The sequence below is a fragment of the Elaeis guineensis genome, chromosome 3 (genome assembly GCF_000442705.2).
Source record: "Elaeis guineensis isolate ETL-2024a chromosome 3, EG11, whole genome shotgun sequence".
NCBI lineage: Eukaryota > Viridiplantae > Streptophyta > Magnoliopsida > Arecales > Arecaceae > Elaeis > Elaeis guineensis.
The window spans coordinates 70434941-70442352 of NC_025995.2; positions in this window are offsets into that span (position 1 = coordinate 70434941).

Here is a 7412-nt window from a genome sequence, read left to right on the forward strand (position 1 = left end):
CTTGCAAAGTTGTCAAATTATTGCTCCCGATCCAACTTTGCTAGATATTAAGAATCCTCTAGATAAGATTTTGTTATTTTCATTCAAGCTATGGTAAATCAAACTGCAAATTCATAAGATAGTTGACTCGATGCAATAGAATCATTGAGTAGTCGCTGGTTATTGTGATGTTATTGAGTCTTAATAAGCCAGTTTATTACAATATCTATGTTGATGGATTCCTTGCATGAGATCATGTAGCAGCAAACTTTTCGGTCCTTGACATATTCTAGACATTTGGATTTCATATTAACATTAAGAAGAGTTAAAATTGAAATAACAATTAAAAAATTAGTTGTATATGAAAAATGTCTTTCTATTACCAAGAATGATGGTGATTGACGGATATTGGGTTTGGATTGTATCTTTCACGTGAAGGCATGATTGATCTTCTTTCGCAATGTCAACTGTTAGATCGCATTTTACACAGCTTTCAAACCACGACATCAACTTCGTGACCTACACTGTAGATTGAAGGGAAGGTTTGTTGTGCTTTGGAAGCTATAGAAAATATGATCTAACTGTTGTGAATGCGAAAGAAGATTAGTCATTCTTTTGCATGAAAGACACAACAAAAGCTAGATATATATTGCACATCAAATTTACTATTGACGCACTAAAGCTTGCTTGGAAAGAGCTTCTGATTTGTCAATCTTATTGCTGAGAATTAGCATAAAAATTGTATTTAATGATGGTTTTTTTAGTAGGTCACTTTTGGATATGAGAACATTATCCCTATCAGCAGCATCTACTATGTATCTATGATGATCAATGAATGTCAAAAGGAATGTAATCTGAAATTTGATGCAGAATTTGAAATTAAAGATTACAGGCAGTTTGAAAAATTGAAAAGAAACAAAATGATTATAAAACCAAAAAAATGTGAACCTGATGATATAAAAAGATTATCAACTGCAAGAATGCAAAATATATCACACATGTGGTGCTTCTTCTTCCCATATTTCCATTCTCAATCTTCTACTCGCATTTATTATTGCAATAACAACCAACCCCACCCACTAGCAGTATTTTAAGGATTATTTGAAGCAGAAATTAGATTAACCCTACTTCATCCCCATTCATGATTCTCAATAGCAGGTTAGCAAATACAAAAATATACATCTCAAATGGACAAAAAATTACTAAAGCAGCTAATATAAGATGGCGTCTTAACAATAAGTATTAGAGGAAATTACATATATATAAAGAATGACCACATATTTAAGTTGCATAATTACAATATTGAGCATGACATGAGTGAACCTTAGATATAGACGGCATGAAAACTAGTTTGATATCAAAATAGAAATAAAATTATGAACTAATACTGCTTACTATATTTCTTGCACAAAATCTGTAAGGAAATCACTTTATATCAACATGTCAAATGATTAGTATTAAGCAGGAACACTATCAAAGGTGGCCACTATAGCTGCTGCTGGCATGTGGTGCCTATTAGATGTATGTTCTAGAAGCTAATATGATAGACATATTGTAATAATTTTAAGACATATTTTTATACTTAAATAATTAATTTATTAATAAAGTGGATAATTTTTATCCATTCTTATATTATGTATCCGAGAATCATCTAAAGAATTAATAATTTAAAATATATATTCTAAAGAGTTTAGATTTGAGATATGTATAATTAATTCTTAAATTGCTCTCGATCGATGGATCATCATGGGAATGATGATTGATCCGATTATATTGGCGTACGGATCGCTTCCTTTGGAGTAGATGAGTCTCAAGTCTATAGTGTAGAGACACTGAGCAGAGTGCAGATTGTTGTTAAAGAATATCAGTATGGAGTATTACCATACGAGAGATCACATAGATATCTACTCACTCATTAGTGATCTTCTTGCTATAGTGGTGTGAGTGGTTTCTTAACCTGTAGTGCCTCGACTACTCACAGTGAGATTGCTGTAGTTTGACTACACATAAACATGATCTTCTAACCATTTAGATTCTTGTAGTATATGTTAGCTATAATGGTTCATTATAGGAGTAGGGTGTGCACTTATAAGAGATCTATCAACCTTAATAGATAATGAGTAGTCCTATGGGATTTGAGAAGCTAAGTCCATAAATCTATGGCCATAGTAAGGTAATTGATGAAAAAAAATTTATAAGTATCACATTTAGATTTGAGCTAATTGAATCTTTTCTATGACAAATATTGAAATTTGATGAGTTTTCATGACCTTCGTCTTATCGAGACTCACCATAGATGAATTGAATCATACGGTAACTATACCTAGAAGTTCTATTTTTTATTCTACTATATTACCACTACATGCTACTAGGTGTCACTAGTAGATTGTGAGAATCTACTAGGATCATTCTGAATTGATAATCCTTATTGAGTATGAGTTAAAATTATTCTAATCCATCAAAAGATATTTTGATGATATTATGATGGAGATCATGGTATGTCTCACTACTAGACAGAACATAACCTATAGGATCACACACAAAAGAGATTCTTGACTGATCAAATGGTTGAGTTATATTTATAAATCATAATAAGATTTAATTATCAATATGATTAATAGTGCAAAAGTTATAATTAACTAATTTGCTAAGTGTTAGTGAATTATAGGAGAATCAATTAACAATTGGATTGCTGTCTGGTTTAATTTAATTGAGTTATGGGATTCAAATCAGATCTAATTGAATTAGATTCAATTTCATTTGATTTGGATTTGATTAGATCAAATCTAATTGAATTATGAGACAACCGAATTACATAAGGAGATTGATTTTTAGTTTGACTAGAACTTAATTCAACTAATTTTCTAATTGGATTAGGATTTAATTTATTTAATTTATATTTAATTGAGTTTCTTATTGGACTAAGAACTAACTTAATTTTTGTGCTATCTAATTCTAAATTAGTAAGAAGTAAAATAGATTTAAATCAGATTTAAATCAGCCCTTAATAGAATCTCAATTGGACTGGGATTCTATCTCCTTGCACCACCCCATGTTCATACCTAGAAAGGGATCGCCTCCTTGGTTTTTTGTGCCACAAAAGTGTTAGATGTGTGTCCTAAATGTCAGATTGGCTGACACATTCCTGTACAAATCTAAGGATAAATTTGTAATTTTGATTATAAATCAATAAATGGATTATTCTTCTATCACATTGTGTACATTGTGTCTGTGATACATCCTTTGAGTTAGTAGGAATGTCAATTCATATTTTCAAGAGTTGAAAATTTAAGGCATGAATTTATATAACTAACTCACAAACAGCTCCTAACCATAGGATCATCACGAGGATGGTGATCGATCCGGAAGGTTGGTGTACGATCATTTTCTTAAGGTAGATGTGTCTTGAGTCTATGGTGTAGAGACACCGAAGTAAGAGTATAGATATTCATTGAGAATGAGAGTACTGAGCATGACCATATCGAACAGTCATAAGGAAGTCTACCTTCTCATCGATGACTAGCTCGATGCTGCAGTTGTGTGTTTAGTTCTTTGACCTGAGGTGCATCAACAGTTTATCTTGAGTGTATTATAGTTTGACTACACCATAACTCGATCTCCTAGCCATTCAGAACCCTGAGGTGTATGTTGGCTGTAGCATATTCATTGTAGGAAATAGGTCGCACCAAAATGGGATCTATCAATCTCGGTAGATGAGAGTAGTCCTATGATGATCGAAAGATCGAGTCCTTAAGCCCATGGCCATGGCAGAGTGAAATAATGAAAAAAAAATTTTTCATTGAGGTTTCACATCGGACTCGGATCGATCGATTGATTCATATAACTGATGTTGGGTTTGATGAGTTCACCTTAACCCTAATTCAGTCGGGACTCATGATAGAGGAACTCAATCACATAGGTAGCTGCACCGAAAAGTTTGTCTTCAGTTCTGATGGGTTGTCACCACATACTGCTAGGTGTCACTGGTTGATTTTGGATGCAATTAGAATGATATTGATGATCGATCATTCTAATTGTCTGAATCAGAAGAGTTCTGGTCCATCGAAAGGAGTTTCGATGATGTCGATGATGAGATCATGACATGTCTCATTACCATACAGAATTGAACCTAACTGGGTCACACAAATAAGGGTTAAGGTCTGGATGTCATCAATTAGGCTAACCTAATTGATTTGGATAAGATCCAATTAGGTTCAAGGAAATCGTGCTAGCACACGATTGTGCCTAACTTTCTCCTCGTGTAATCTTTTCTGTCTCTACTGAGCCAAATGTGATTTGACTCATCCAGAGAACCTTGAGAAGATTTCTCTCAGTCTAAATGAAGCTTGTCCAGCTCAAAAAAGGCTTGTCTTAATTCATGAGATGAATTTAAGACAAGCACCTGCTAATTCTTGTCACCTGTCAATTTTATTTTAGGATATTTGTCAAAAGTTGACATATGGGTCTTAAATTGAAGGCCACTTGGCAAAAGCTTATTGAAAGATTTTTGTGGAGCCAAACCACATCAAATTGGGTGCCATAATCAGATTATGGCGTGAGCCCAATTGGATTAAGTGGGCGCCCCAAGTGAATAAGGTTGGAGAGTCTTGATAAGATTGGACTCTTTGGCGCCAACCTCTCTTTGTCCTTATCCAGTGTTGGTGCCAACTTTGAGATAGAGGCTTGGGTTCTTATCTGATGTGATCAAATGATATCAAGCAACCAATCAAAATTTTTTTAAAATTTATTGAAATTTTTTGATTGGTTGAATGATGTGGCACTGCGCAGCATACAGGGTCTATATAAACCCTTCTGCGCCTAGGGTTTTAGGCTGAAGTTATTTTATGTACCAAACCCAATAGCTGCCATCCCCTCCATTCTTCTCCACATCCTCCCTACTCTCCTATCTCCCCTCTTCATGTCCAAGGAGTTGGACGTTCATCTGGTGCAAGAAAAAGGCATGGTGACGCCTGAAATAGGAAGGCTGTAGGACATCTTCGAAAGGCTGCTGCTCCAACTTCAGAAGGAGTTCTAAAGCACTTCCAAATCAGATAGAGATCTGATTTTTGGAGTATAGATTCATGAGGAGAAGACATTCTAGGTCCTACCTAAGTGGATATCGGTAGAGGCTAGGCACTTGCATGGCTACATCAGAACCTCGGGCTGTGCTGAGATCATCTACAAGGTAATCAGATTACCCTTGAGGTATATCTATACTTCTCATGCTTTTAGATTTAATTTTAGATTTTAAATATTAGATAATAAAATTAGATCTAATAGACATTAGATCTGAAATAGTGTAGGATAAAATTTTTAAATTATTCCACCTCAGATTTGATGAAATCTGGAAGATCCTACAAAGGAAAAAGATAATTTTTCCTTCAACTGGTATCAGAGCCAGATTTTTGGTTCTATTTCAGATCTAATTTAGATCTAATTTTTTATTTATTTATTTGATATTTAAAATATTTCAAATATCACATCAGATGTGATAATATCTGAAATCAAAATATTTAAAATTAAATCTAAGAAGATCTAAAATACATGAGATGCATGACTAGACTAGGATTAGTTGAATCCATGAACAGTCTTAAGTTTTATATTTTAATGAGATTAAAATATGAATTAAATTTAATTTATTTTTTATTTTTTTGATATTATAAGTGTTATAATCAGATCAAAAAATAAAAAATAAAATTTTAATTTTTTCATAAAATTGATCTGTTGCATGCCTAGACTAGTTGTAGAATTATTCCAGTAACTTATCTAGAATAGATTTAATTTTGAATAGTTTAATTTTAAATCTTATTTTTTAGATATTATATGTGATGTATTAGATCTGAAAGCATGTTAATTAGATCGATTTTTGATACATGAGATGTATGCAAAGCATGTATTAGTTAGATCTTAAATTGTATATGAGATATGTAAATTTAGATCTAACTAGTTTTGTAGTTAAATTTATATTTTTGATTAAGGTGTTCCTCATAGCCGTCCGATCATAAGAATGAAGTAGAGTTTTAAGACCCTCTCTTCCCATTCAATGGGGTGTTCTTATGACGTGTAGGGGTGCCACGCGTTCATCCTTAATCAGAAATCAAAACTTACTTTTCTGCAAAACTCTAGATCCTGAAACCCTAGAATTTATTTTACATATTTGTTTATGAATCCAAACTTAATTAATGAATTAAGTTTATGAAATTAATTTGATCTAAAATTGAGAATTTTATATCTAAGATATTTTCATAAAATTGGGTTCGGACTTGGGTAGCTCAATTAGGTCTAGCGGTTGATCAAACTGAATCAAGAGTTGGTTAGGTGAGATCATGAAAGCTAATAATTGATCAGCCTAATAGGATTAAGTCTGGGTCAAGATCGAATCACACTTAAATGTGACTCGATCAAGTTAAGACCTAATTTGGCTCAGTGGTTAGAGTCTGGATTGTAGGCTAACCCAATTGATTTTGGTTCGATAATTTGGTGTCTAAGGTAAGTTGGACAGATGCGATCGACTGATTTTTAATTGGAAGCTACTCGACTCGAATGCATTCTTGTCGAGTTAATGGCATAACTCTTCTACCAGTCTCACTTATCTGGCCATATGTGTCGACCCAGTTCTGATTTAACGTGGCTAACAATTCAAGCTGACCCATGCCACTAGATTAGTCATAATTGTTATGACTATGTCAAGTCAAGTTTAATAAGACCTAAATCAAATCTCCTTAAAAAAATATTAAGTCTAGATCTTCCACCATTGTGGATGTGCGGGCCCTTCCCAAGGTTGATTATTCTCGGCTGATTACAGTGGCTCAGTTGCACCAGAAAGATGCAACCATGTCCATTAGGTATTAGATGCTACGAATTAGAGGATGGGTTGGGCTCAATATTTCGGATACGGTGAGGGACCCAATCAAGAATCTAGTTCATGTAAATGGTGGGTCTGACTTAACTAAGGATTGGAGTAATATTTCAAACACGATGAGCTTCATGAATTAGAGACCAAGTTTTGGGTGCACCATGATTAGAGAATCATTGGACAAGAGTTGTCCACTCATCGGTTGACCCATCATCAATAACTGTTAGGTGAGGTGATGAGCCAGTTGGTGAGACCACACCACCCACTAGAAATCACTGATCACAGAGATTTTCACATCTCTACTAAGAGAGTGTAGGGATCTGAGAAAATAGTGGGAGCTTAATTTATTTAAAAATAAAATTTTTAAACAAAGTGGTTAAGTCTGATTACAAAATCTAACTAGAAACTTTCAACTCTCTACAGGAAACATGTCTACCTCCAACCCCCTAACCAAAATACTAGACATCCACAGATTGACTGGACCCAATTTTAAAGATTGGTTGAGGAACTATAGAATTATTCTGGATTTCAAAAAATTGACTCATGTCTTGGACCAGGACCCATCTGCCATGCCAGC